This window comes from Paramormyrops kingsleyae, chromosome 19, assembly GCF_048594095.1.
Source record: "Paramormyrops kingsleyae isolate MSU_618 chromosome 19, PKINGS_0.4, whole genome shotgun sequence".
NCBI lineage: Eukaryota > Metazoa > Chordata > Actinopteri > Osteoglossiformes > Mormyridae > Paramormyrops > Paramormyrops kingsleyae.
Window position 1 is genome coordinate 7,526,573 of NC_132815.1, and position 14,021 is coordinate 7,540,593.

The 14,021-nt window shown below is 40.9% G+C and overlaps 1 long non-coding RNA gene across 1 annotated transcript in view; it reads left to right on the plus strand.

Annotated features, from left to right (window-relative positions):
- LOC140581171 (uncharacterized) overlaps nt 1-8,178 on the plus strand; it is a 29,744-nt gene extending 21,566 nt beyond the window's left edge. Inside the window, exons 2-5 of the long non-coding RNA XR_011984238.1 lie at nt 5,423-5,724; nt 6,364-6,584; nt 7,096-7,453; nt 7,857-8,178. This is a non-coding gene — a long non-coding RNA (uncharacterized lncRNA). The remainder of the gene's footprint in view (nt 1-5,422; nt 5,725-6,363; nt 6,585-7,095; nt 7,454-7,856) is intronic.
- The last annotated feature ends 5,843 nt before the right edge of the window (nt 8,179-14,021 follow it).

Here is a 14,021-nt window from a genome sequence, read left to right on the forward strand (position 1 = left end):
CATAGGACAAGCGGGTATAGAGGATGGATGCAGAGAAGAGAACATCTCATCATATTTTCAGTGGCCATTCCTTGTTTGTGAAGGAAGGGTTTACTATTTTAAGTGTATTATACTAGGTAAACATTATCCTTCATCAACATCATTTGACATGATTTTAACATTATTCAAGGGCAGCGCAGTATTTCCTGAAAGGGAAATGACTCATTGCTTAGATTATTTATTTATGTACTAAGACCCATCAGTCCATGCAATTTCAGGAAAATATGATCAAATAAAGGTCCCATTTCTGTTTAGACAGAACGAATGTCATGGTGAAAAAGCACTTTGTTTGGCATAAGGAGTTAGAAAGTAGTTCAAATAAACCTGCAAATTACCCATGCCATGACGACAGAGAATCTAGGACTTAAAAAAATACTAAAAATTCATTCCATTTAGGGTGATTAAAGCCGGCAAATATACGAAATGCAAGCAGCACTAACTGTGAAGCAATGAGGGCAAGGGAACCCACAGTAAGTCATACAAATGCATTTGTACAGCGTACCTCCTGTGGAACCTGTATCCCTGTCTCAGGGCTTTGACGGCGAGCCTTTGAGAGGTATCTATGCTGCCTGCGAGCCTCTGCTGTCTGAAGAAATCTCCTTCCAGGGCCGTTTGTGTAATGCCATTATTTCAGGCTGCATCAGCATCACTTTAAACGGCTTGTTAGCCGGAAAGAGCAGCTAAATCAGGAACACCAGGGAGAGAGGGGGGGGGAGGGGGGGGCGGCGAGCGATACGGCTTTCAAATGTAAGACCAGCCTTAAAGAACCAAGTCAGTCGATGGCACTAAAGACCTCCTCCTTTTTGTGCCAAGCTGTGTTTTGTTCTCTTAATAATGTTTATTAAATCTATCTGAGGCCAATGTTGTTTTTTCAGAAATGGGCAAAGGCGATGACTCAGCCGATTTCATTTAAGATTCTTAAAAAGAATAATTTAGGGCTTACATTCTGTACTTGTGTGCCTTTTTATTGTATTGCTTTTTGAATTCAGAAGAAATCACTTGCACTAAACTCTCCACTGTTATATCTGTGCCTTGCTTCCATCAGACTACATTGTACAGAGTGTATGGAGGAAATGGGTTTTAAGTATTCATGCCTTATATTAAATACATTGCTGTGAGAGACTGCTCTACTTTGGCAGTTCAAAATTGCCAACCGTGAGCAATGTTAAGATTAAATTAGAAGGTTTTTTTTTTTTTTTTTTTGAAACTGGAATTAAAATTCTAAAGTTTCCATGGTGATGGCCCTCACTTTTGGGTGGCCCCACCCCTCAAGGATGAAAGTAACTTGTATTTTTACTCAGCAGCTACAGGCAAGGGGAGAATGATGACACACCGTCCCAAAGGAGCCAGAACTGGTGGATGCAGGGTGGAACTCATTATTGAGAAGTAGCAGATTTATATTCTTGTAAGGTGTCTGGGTGCATGTCATTGGAGCTCAACAACTTTATGCCAACACATCCATGAACATCACCCTTTAGAAGGGCTTTACTTATTAAGTTATTTCTGATCATTATGATGATGGACACATTTGGAATTATTTTGTACAAGCGATTTGACTTTGAACAAGCCGCACTCAGTCATCTACTTTCACTTTACATTGATAAAACACGGATCATAATTGAAATGGATATTATAGGTGCCCTTTAGAGATACAGCCTAGTTTTGAATCTCAAAAGAGACCAATAATACAACCAGGCCTCATTAAAAAGGTGTCGACTGTATTTTTCAAGTCACCATGTTACTCTATGCTCATTCTGTGCTGCAAAATACCCACCAAAACCTGTAAATTCCTCTTGTGTTTCAAAGAACTGTAAAGATTCCTTATTTAATCCCATGACGGTTTGTGTGTGAAAAAGCAAGCGTAATTAAACTCACTCAATTTTAATACGATTTAAAAATGATATTAAGGTTTTAATAATCAATAATTTTAGCCTAACAAAAACCACTGAGGAAAAGGTACTACTTGAAGGGCAATTTGAATTTGTTAATGGCTTAATGGTTTAATCTAGAGTAACTGGTTTCATAACAGGTGCATGAATAGCCTTTACAAGAACAAACAGTATCATTTCATGCATAATGAAATTTATAAAATGAATAAAAATATGAAAATGCAAATTTGGGAAAAACACAAATCTATTGGATTATATGTGGTGTGATGCATTAAATGAAGTTAAAATGGTAAAACATGAAATGAAATAAAATAAAATAAAAATATTAACAATTGGAGATGATCTTCCTAAGCACAATAAAAAAAAAAACCGTAGACCATATTGCTGTATTTGATTCTGTCATATCCTGTTTGTGATGGGGAATTCAATATTGATCAAATCAGTGAAGGAGTGGATTAAATCTTAATTCTCCTGGCTTCTAGCCCCCACCACTTCCTCCTCTTTAAGGAATAACTGTATATAAGCCTTCTGGAATCACAGAAAATACAAGAGTAGATATGATTGATTCAAGTTAATATTTAGCCTTCATATTTTTATTGTTAATAATCATATCATACACAAAATGTTCTACTGTATAGCTCACTTTACTGTTAAAAGTATTACAGGTTTTGTGCAGCGTTGACAACAAACATTGGTTCACTCAACTTGCTACCTGACAACCCCTAACCCACTTCATATTTTTCTACTGGAACAGTCAGTTTCTTAAAAAATAGCAATTTCATGCACAGCGTTTTATATGGAAAACAATAAAACACCAATTGACGTGTCACTGTGCTTTCGAAGACTGCAGTAGGACCTAGCGGCATGCATGTTAAGCAGCACAGAAATCTGGAGTTTGATGTCTGAGAGAGAGAAGCAGATTGCTGATGCCGTGAATCAAGGCCTTCATCATCCTAAATCCAATTTATGTGCATTTAACACCTTTGTTTTGTTTTTTTTTTTGCTTTTCTCTGGAATGAAATTGTATGCTGATGTTGTATTTCTCATTCAAAGGATTGACAAGGGCAGAGCATAGCGTGAAGGAGGGGAAAAGTTGGCAGGCAACCGCAGAAAATTTGAAGGCTATCGGAGGTTTGTCGTAAGGACGGCAAATGTGGTGATATTTGCCTCCAAGGTTGTTGAGACTCGCGCTTGGGACCGGGCGCACAGCCAAGCCCTGTTTAGGTGGAAGTATTCCCTCTAAAAGCTCAGGCTTGATCCTACAGCAGTGAAGTGCAGTGTCTGATTTGCGAAAAAGCACAACCGATGGAGGGAAGACGTGACACGGTGTGCGGTTGGGGACAGAGCGGTACTGAGGGTAGTCATGTGCAGTGACACTTGATGCAAGACCTAATGCTGGATTTCAGACTGGTGATTCTGGTGAGCTTTTTCCTGCTGTAATAAGAGCTGTAATCTGGAGACAAAACCAACATGTTGAGTTGGCGGATAATGGAAATCCATATTACCTGTGGGAATGCAATCTCCATACCTCTCACATATCCAAACAAAGCATACATTACAAAATAACCTGAGCGTTGCCTGTGTGCTATTCACTTCCGGAAGTCAGAAAAAATATCTATTTCAATATTTTTCGGTGTAATGCTGCAGTAAAGCTGCGGTATAAGAAGTATTACCAAAGTTCCTTGTTGGAGGCGGAGCTACGGCTGCTGTAACGGGAGCCCTGCCATGATTGGGTGAGTCAGGTGGCAAGTCACATGGTGTTGTTTGATTGAGGACATTTGGCTTACTCAAAGGAACCTTTTAAAGTCCGATGGCTGAGTGACTCTAAACCCTCGTAAAACACATATGAGCACCTGACAGGCCTTGACTGTTACAATTTAACACCGTAACCAAAACCACACACATTTATATGAGGACAAATTAACAAACACTGAAATGTCGAAAAATTAATTGTTTGTCAGGTATATGTCCATATAAATGAATCTATTAAATAAATATGAATACATATTTATGCAAATATATATTATATCAATAAATACTTAAGTATTTATAAATGATTAGGAGGACCTGGAGGACCAACAAATGAGCCCAAAAACAATAGTTCAATGGAATTCAATGACGTACATTTTCTGAGGTACAGTAGAAACATCAAGGCAAATGAGAAGAGTATGTACTAAACTGCATATCTTACATCAAAATATGAACACATGTTAGATACAAAGAATTTAAAATGCAGCACGGTTAGATCACAATGAAGAATACATGAGGAAAACAGATGGGTAAAGTTTGATTTTACTAATGTAATATAATTACCTTGTTTACCTAATGATTTTCAGCTCATAATTTATTATAATAATTTATCTCCATTTTGCATGTATTTTACATGAGTTTAGCCAACATTGTAGTAAAACACAGCAGCATCCAAGGATAAAACGTGGTTATTTTGGAACAGTTTGAGAAATCAAATTATGCCAAGAATATATACTCAAGGAAGAAAGACAATGTAGAAGAATGAACTGTATCCTTTTTGTGGTTGTGATGGGACAGTCTGGTATTTTCACCCGTGACGAAACATGAGAAACATAATTTGTTGACATACTAGGATCTGAATGTGTCCACCATTTATTCGGGAGGATATTAACACTGGGGCTCCGGCAAGCATTTCTCAACGGTGCTTTGCACAACCGTTTTGCTCATTAGCTTCTCAACATTACTCTGTGGTTTTTCAAGTACAACCAAGTTAATTAACTAAACCCGATGAGCCTAAGGAGATCTTGCTGGATCATCTGTGATACTGCTAGAGAGCCATAGATTTAATTAGAAAATTCACACTGTGTGGCTCATCCAGGCAATAAAAGACTGATGAATAGTTAGCAGAAGTTAGAGAATCAATTTGTTGTGACAGGAAACTCGCGAGATATCATGGTGCTGAGCAAGCAGGTGGTTTTTTTAGGGACCGTGACAAACAGGAGCAGAATCGAGATGCTGAGACGCGGTTGGGGTCGCAGAGCAGAAGGTCGTGTAAGTCAGGGAAGTCAGTCCTACACAGGAGACTATGGAAGGGAGTGTAGAGAACATGGGGATCAGAAAGGAAACAGGAACGGACAGGAACATGGCAGGCAGGTTGGGTCAGGGCTACATGACAGATTAGCATGAACCACTCAGTATGTCGCCACATGGAAGTACAATACCTGAGGCGGCCCAGGCTTTTATAGGGGCTAACAGCATGTGTGGTTAATTCACTGAGCGAGCTGACATTGTCATGAGGGGGGTGTGACAGAACTTGGAGGCTGAGGAAGGCCATGGGGCTGGGGAGCAGATTTGTCTGGGTGGTCATGGTGACAGGCAGAGACCAGGTCTGGGTGAAGGACCAGCACCCAGACCTGTTTCTCAGGGTCATAACCTTCCCAATCCGCTAGATGTTGTGGCTTCGCCTGCTGATGCCTGGAATTAAGGAGAGCACGGATGACGTAGGCCTCATTGTCATCCAACAGCAAGGGTGCAGGTGGACCATCTGAGGAACACAGGGGATGTGCCACCCCGCACTGGATCGCCTTCAGCAGAGAAATGTGAAACAAGGGCGAAAGATGTGGGGAACTGTGGACAGAAGGTTACAGGCCCCACCTGTTGGACTACAGAGAATGGGCTAATGTACCTGGGTGCCAGTTTGCAACCTGGGAGGTGGAGGTTCCAAGTCGATAGCCAAACTCGCTGACCGGGTTGAAGAATGGGCTCCAGGTAGCAATGATGGTTGGCCTGGTGTTTCTGCCTCCCAGGGCCATTCATTCAAGAGCTGGTGAGTCTGTTGCCACACCATACAACTATTTTGGAACCAGCAGTCCACTACCGGGACAGAACTGGGCTAAGAGTCCCAGGGTAACAAGGGTAGTTGATATCCTAAAACAAAGTGGAAAGGGGACAGGTTACTGTCAGGCTGAGGATGTGAGTACCACACATACTCTACTCATGGTAGGTAGTGGGCCCAGTGAGTGGGAAGGTCTGCACACAGCAGCTGGAGTATCTTCATCACTTCTTAGTTGGTCCTCGTCATCATGCCGTTGGTCTGCAGATGGTAGCTGGAGGACAAATTGAATGAAATGTTAAAATGCAAGCAGAAAACCTGCGGCAAACTCTGGCCCCCTATCAGGCACAATGTTTTCTGGAACTCCATAGAACCAAAAGACCCAGGTCAGGAGGGTCTTGGAAAGTTCCAACACATCTTTGATACACCTTCGAAAATCAGTCGACTACAGTATGTATCACAGTCTTTGCCTTGGTTCAAAGTAGTTCGGTGATGAAGTCTAGACCTAAATGGGACCAAGGACTTTGAGGTATAGGAAGAGGCTGCAGGAGACCAGCGGGTCTTCAGGTGTCTGCCTTGTGTTGAGCACAGACTGGGCAAGAGAGCATGAACACCTTCCCCTCCTTCCTCCAGCCAGGCCACCAGTACCGTCGGGCCAGAAGACGCATGGTGCTGGAAACCCCTGGGTGTCCCGAGCTGAGGGAGGAACGTACCCATTGTATGGTAGCCAACCAAAGGGCAGAGGGAACATGACCTTTCCACAAAGTTCTCTGCTGCCCCGGAGTCGAGCAAGGCTCTTACCACCAGTTGCCATTGGGCCCAGGACAAGGAAACAAGAACAGACATCTGTTTAGGTGAGTTGGCAACTGGGCTGAGCACTCCTACTTCGGTTGAGCATGCGGACTCCGGACTGGGACGAGCGTGGCAGGTATAAAGGCTGTGGCCTGTTTCCTGGCATGGTTGCTGCTGGAGGTAGTAGTGGCGCTCTGATGGAGATAGCGGGGCTGGATGCAGCTGCATGGGTTCAGGCTCGGGAGTGGGGAGAGCAGGCAAGTTCTCAGCAGCTTTGGGGTAAGATTGAGGTCATTGGAATCGTATAGAATTTGAGGGCAAAGTCGGTAGTGGTTCAGTTCTCCTGTTGGAGGTTGAGTAGACGATCTCGTAGACTTCGTCCTATTGAGGGGATAATTGAATATGGCACTGAAAGCATGCCTAAAGCCACTGAAGAACTAAGCACAGGGCTCTTCTCGGTCCAGAGGGTAGTCACTCAATTGTGGGTTCTTCCCACAATTCATCTACAAGGAGATGAAAAAGCATGCACGATCAGTGTTACTCAGGAACATTTCTTGATTGTGATTTATGTAGAGCCCACACTGCATGAGGAATGCCCAACACTGGTCTGGGTCACCATTATAGAGCTCAGGCACGGCAATGGGACTCCCAGGAGACGAGGCTGGAGGCAAGCTTGGGAGTGGAAAGGCAGCTGCGATACCTTGTTGGAGCTGGCTAAGGTGGTCAGCGGGTCAACCTGGCAAAGGGCATCTTGCAGCTGATCTTGGAAGTTCACCAGCCCCATCTTGTTCCTGGCGAGGTTTTCTATCGTGACAGAAAACTTGGGAGACATCAAGGTGCTGAGCAAGCAGGTGGTTTTATTAGGACCCGGGCAAATAGAAGCAGAATCGAGATGCTGACACGTGGTCAGGGCCGCGGAGCAGAAGGTCAGGTAAGCTGGGGAAGTCAGTCCTACACTGGAGACAATGGATGGGGGTGGAGAGGAAACGGGGATCCGGGGGAAATAGAAGTGGACCGGAACATGGCAGGCGGGTCGGGTCAGGGCTATACGGGAGACAAGCAAGAACTGCTCAGTATGTTGCCACATGGAAGAACAATACCTGGCACTGAGCGTGAGGTGGCCCAGGCTTTTAAAGGGGCCAGTGCCAGGTGTATTAATTCATTGAGCAAGCTGGCATTCTCACGAGGGGGGTGTGGCACCATTTTAATGATGAAATTAATGGCTTTATTATTTTTACAGATTTGTGATAATTGATTGCAAAACAACTAAACAGAAGAGAATGTATTTCTCGGACAAGCTTTTTATCATTCTTATAATGTTTTTTTTTCCCCAGTAAAAAGGAGACAGAAAAAGAGGAACATTCCCTAAACTTCATCCAAGCACATACTCGAGGATGCTGGGCACCCAATAGAGTTTTAACAGCTGGAGAGATACAAGGTTTCATTCCGTGCAGGAAGATGTACATAAACATGGTAGCATGCTGAGATCAGGCCCAAAGGATATATGCACTTGTCAGAAGTGGGTTAAAGGTACCCTTTGATTCCAGTTCCTGAAATGCGCACACACTTATCAGAGATTAAAGTCAAAGTACAGGGAAAGTTGCATTAAAAATATATTGTCATTGTTAATTTATGTCAAAAGAAAATTCTGTTCTTGGGATGTCAATGAATGTGTCTTTGTCATAGATTTGTAAAAATGTAATATAATATAATGAAATGTAATATAATATAATATAATATAATTACTGGTATGTATTTATGATGGATTTATGTAATAAAAAGTACTTTTTTTTTTAGCCATTTTGAAATAGCTCTTTTGAGTATGCAGGTATGACCTTAAAATAATTTGGCTTGCAACTTCCTGTCTGCCATGTTTCCATGGTAACTGCTCTCCAGAGCAGAAGACAGATGATGTACAACATAGTCTATAGAACACTAGTCTGAGCACTGGGGGCTTTTAGAGCTGTCAGGGCAGACCACATACTTCCCAGATTTTAGAAACCTAGTTTTATGTTCCTTTAGCACATTCTTAAACCAGAGTTGCTGTCCATAAAAAAGCACTTTAACTTCTGTGCATGAAATCTTCTGCTTTTCCTTTTATGGGTACCGTTTTGCCTGTGATACTGTATAGGTGTATTATCTACTATTAAGTTGGCTGGTCTTGAATATTAATTAGTGTATGTAACATTAAAATTAATAATAATAATAATAATAGATTTTATTTGCAACACACTTTACATTTAAAATAAATCTCAAATTATACTATTACAATTGTTATACTGTTAACAAATTGTAATACAATACATTGATGTAACTCACCGAAATTTATTTATGTATGTGTGAAATCAGAGATAATAAATTACCCAATCCCACAAAATAAAGGGGCATTATAAAGAGCTTAAAATAAATAAACTAAAATTGCCCTGCCATTTACAGTATAGTTTAATACATCATTGAGAATAATGCAAACATCTATTACATACCTCAGATACTAAATTGAATGATTTCTGTAAAAAAAAAAAAAATCTATGATTGTATTTTAGGTAGTATTGTAGGATGCCAGTGGACCTAATTTTGCTTTTTAGCTATACACAGCTGGGTTGTAGGCATAGATAACGGATGAAAAAATGAAATTTTATACATTATAATATAAATTTATTTTCTTAGTATCTTTGGAATTATCACTACATTTTATTTGCCATGAATTGTCATGTAAAAAGATAAGAGATGACAATGAAAAACCGTTTTGCATTATAATGACTCTATCAATATCTTCCTGGCCTAGAATAACGTGAAAGTAAACAGAGGAAATTGAACTGAATGAAGATCACTGTACACATAATACTTCTATTTTTATCGTTCATGGTATTGAATTGTATTGAACGACATTAGAACACATATGCTTTGCCTGCTAATGGAAAAAATGCCTTCTGCGTGCTCTACTAATACTTTTATCTCACTTTGCATTTTAATTCAAAATACCATTTGTGCCATCAAAACATCCATTTACTGTGTTTTTCTTTGAAATTGTACTAGTGATGCCTGCATGCTACTGAATAATACCAGCATGGACTTTATTATAAACATTTCTGGACAATATTGCCTAAAAAGTAGTGATTTATAATGATTAAGCTAAATATTTAATTTTACAGCATTTTTCAATCAGTCCTCAGATAATCATCCTGAGACAAATGGGCTCCATATTTAATCAAAAGGCAAAATCAAATTAGCTATAATTAACATGTTATTTGAAAAATAAGTGTCAACCTCCAGGAATTTAAAATGCCAGTAGGGTCACGCAACTGACTCTAATTGAATATGCGTGGGTAAGTGTGTTTGAGGTCCATTATTAGTTATCTTTATACTGAGCTTCTCAGGGTATGTGGTGAATTAAACATTACCTTAGGAGCCCAGTCCCCAAAGGTTTTGGATACAAAGCTTTCCTCATAATGTGCTTGCATTCTATGTTTCAATCTAAAAGGAAAAAAAATAAAATATATATATATATATATATATATATATATATATATATATATATATATATATATATATATATATATATATATATAGAGAGAGAGAGAGAGAGAGAGAGAGAGAGAGAGGTAAATTTGTATTTAATTCTTCAATTGATTAAGGAATTGAACATAAGCAGTCCTTGAATTTGACATGATACAGAGCACAGGCACATGGATGGTGCATTAATAGAGATATACTGTAATCATAATTCATTTATGAACATTTGCTCCATTTGGTTTCTAGAGACTTTTTTAATCATGAATCGTTACCTCGTAGAAACCTGAAAAAGGGTTTGCCGGAATATTTCATTTATGTATACACTGCATAATGTCAGGATACAGAGAGACTGAGAAAAGACACGTTTCCACACAGTTTGAGCTGTTATAGGTTCTCTGACTTTTTTATTGCATAAGGAAAGGATTGTAAAAACAGGATGACAGCAAGTAACAACAAGACCCAGTATTCTCCCCAGCACTTGTTAGTTCAGCTGTCAGTGCCTTGCCAGTATGAATTCACTTTCTTGACCTGATGGAGTCAGGTTCAGATTAAAACCAATGATAGCAACAGTAATTAACTCCAGAGAAAGATTCTCTGCCTTCTTAAGTCTTAAGAATCAGTAAAATAATAAGATTTGTTTTTTTAAGGCGCTCATGCATGCTTTAACAATGATTTTCTTTTGCCACAAATGCTGCGGTGTAGCTTGGCTATGGTGGTTCTGTGAATACAGGCTGATGCTACACCGTGGCATTAATATATATCCTGTCCCGTAGGATGCATTCTTTAGTTGAAGGAGGCTATCAAGCAGTATATCTAGCTGCTATCTGACATCTGTGTTCCATGTCGTGAGTAAAATGCTAAGGCTACAGAAACCGATCGCTAAGCTACTGATGAATGAATTAACCTACCGGGCAAAATCTGCGCAGTAAATCAATTCTAATATGGAGGGAAACAAACGATTAAGGAAACGACTCTAACTGGCTGTGTTCAGCCACCACTTTGAAGGCAAGGAATTAGTATGTGTGCCTTTTTGGAACGTTTCATTAGTCCATTAAGATAAGAATGGGAGCTGCCCTCACTAAAAGGTAAAAGGGTGGAATATCTATACATTTTCTATGCTGTTTAGTAGCTCCTGGGTCACAGTGAGGGCTGAGCTAATTACCAGGAAGAGCAGGACATTTTAGATGGGATGCCACAGCATGGCCGAGACCCTAACCCGATATCGTACGTTATGGAGACACAGTCCAGCTATATAAACACGATGGTCACCCGATCTCCAGAAGCCCACGCTCTCAGAGGAGTGAGGCAACACTCCTACCCCCTGAGTCACTAAAAGGACTGTGAATTTTGTTAAGAACAAGCCATAGGACATCATCCAATAATGTACCTCTAAGGAGGGGTAGAGTCAAGGGGCAGGCGGGTTGGTGGGGGGGGGGCAGGAATGGCAAAGAATTTTGGCACATATTTGGGTCGGCCTGGTTTGGGGGCCCAATAAGAAATGTTTTCATGGGGCCCAAAATCTCTGCAGCTGCCTGCCTGTCTGCAATCACTGTATACTTTAGTCATGTAAGCAAAACTCTACCATCAGTTTTTCAGAATTCTGTCAAATCACCAAAAACATACCGTTGAAAAAGGTCCATAAAAAAACACCCAATTTCACACTTAGCTAATTTGTGTATTTTGCACAACACCTGCAGGATATTATTTCGCGACATTAAAACGCTGGCATTAACGTTGCATCAGAATCTCCGGCAGCCGGGACAGTCTATGAAGAGCAGCTCCTCACTGAGCCCTGGAGTCTTTACCAACAGGCAGAAGCTCAGGTTGGAGAGTCTTCAGCTCGGAAGCGCTTAAGCGGCAGCCGGGTGACACTCGGGGACGACACTCAGCTGGTGGCTCTTTTCACGGTGACATTCGTCCGAATGGTGTAACCGGGGCTGAAGGCCCGGACACCCCGCTAATGACTCCTCTTCCGTCGGCATGACCCAAGCCACTGTACGTCAATAGGAGCGAAGCTGCGCTGTGCCACTCTGTGATTCCCCTTGGGGAGATGGTGCTGGGAGGGGGAGGGGGGGGGTCACCATTTCAATCTACTGCCCTGAGAGAAGCACCTGTCTTCTAAGAAAATAATTACCCAGAGCAAGTGCTCATAGCGCATCAGGTAATATTTACCTAACATTAGCTGTCTGTCACAGAAAGTTCCCCTTGTAATAACATGCATTTTCATTTATTCATTTATAGGATTTGTTTGTTTTGACAGAAACTCGCATTGCAGATTAATATTTTTCACCATGAATTCAGCATGTCCGTCAATTTCCTGCACCCGTGACAGACAGCTACCCTATGCAGGGGCATCGGAGGTCCAGAGCTTATCCCAGAAGCCGAGGATGCAAGGAGGGAAGATCCCAGGACAGGATGCTAACCTGCCACTGGGAACCACACTATTTATGCATGCATACTGGAAATTGCAGAATCTCCAGTTCACCTTAGCATGCTTTTGGACTGTGGGGGGAAACTGCAGGACCCAGGGGAAACCCCACAATGACACGGGGGAGAACACGCAACCACCATGCACATGGAGCTAAGATGGAGACTCGAACCCCAGTTCTAGAGATGCATGGCAACGTTGCTAACCACATCAGCACCGTGCCGCTCAAGTTCTGTTTGTCTTAGTGATAATTAGATGGAAAGTTGCCCATCTGTAGTTATTGCTGACATTATTGAATTCATAAAATTAGCTTTGTGCTGTTTTTTATTCTTTTTTTAAATATATCATATACATAAAAATTCCCTCAAGCCCATTGTGAAACCCATATATCTAAGACTTTCTCCAAATACCTACACTGTGGAAGCGTCTTCCCAGATTTGAGTCCACTCTCATTTAGGAACTTGCAGATAATGTGTATAATCAGCAAGTCAATTTCAATCCCGCAGGAGGAAAGAATTAACTTATTTTCTCTGCGGACATGTGCTGTGAATCCGAACAGAGTTTGCCTGCCAATATGTGGGATCCAGATAAGATTTTTGTGACCAAAATCTTGCGAAAGGTTCAGATTCTGTTGTTCACATTAAAAAATGTTAAGAGAAGTGTAATCTGCAGCAAGATCCACATTTTCTGCCAAGAGATTTGTTTTGTTTTACTAGTGTGTTCCATTATCATTTTTTCAAAGGTAAAATCTATCTAAGATCTATATAATGGAGATTAAGTTCTGGTGCAAAGCCAAAGAGAGAATAGGGCTAGTTTTCTTTCTTGCTGTATTTCCAAGTTTAATTACATGAATTTAAAGTCAAACATCTGTTGTGGGTGGATTTACAAAAAAACAGGCAGAGAACTGGCAAGGGTTAAGGACGCCTTTATTTCTGTTCAACCAGGATACTTTTTTTTGGTAATCTGATTTATTAAGTCTGGCATATAGATGTACAAGGTTGCATGACGTTTACCCTGCCTTTTGGGGGCCCTGAATGATCAAACATGATTGAAAGTTTTGCCAACAGCAACTACAGGCATGTTGAATTCAACACCATTCACTGCCAAAAGAGGGATGATGAACATATTTTCTGAGCACTGTTTTGACAAGGTACCTGAGCAACACAAGTGGTTTTCCAGGCAGACGTACAACGAGGTCACACTGCACCAGACACACTGCTCATAGCGTCCTCCAAAGACCCCAGGTACACTGCTAGCTAAACTATTTCTGTTAAATGCAGCTCGGATAGCGATCAGAACAAATAACGAGGCAACATTCTGATATGCCAGACAACAAAGAGACTGCACTCCAGGGATAATCAAGTTTGACAATAACTGTCAAAAATATGAATAATAATAATATCCAGTTTCATCTGCAGGATATGTGAAGTCGTTATTCTTTCTTAGAGCCTGGTTTGCAAAGGAAAATCAATGATGCATTAAGTGAAATGTGAACGTAGATGAAATAGGTGAGAGAAATGAGGAAAAAATGGTAGGTGCCCTTTTTAAAGATCTTTCT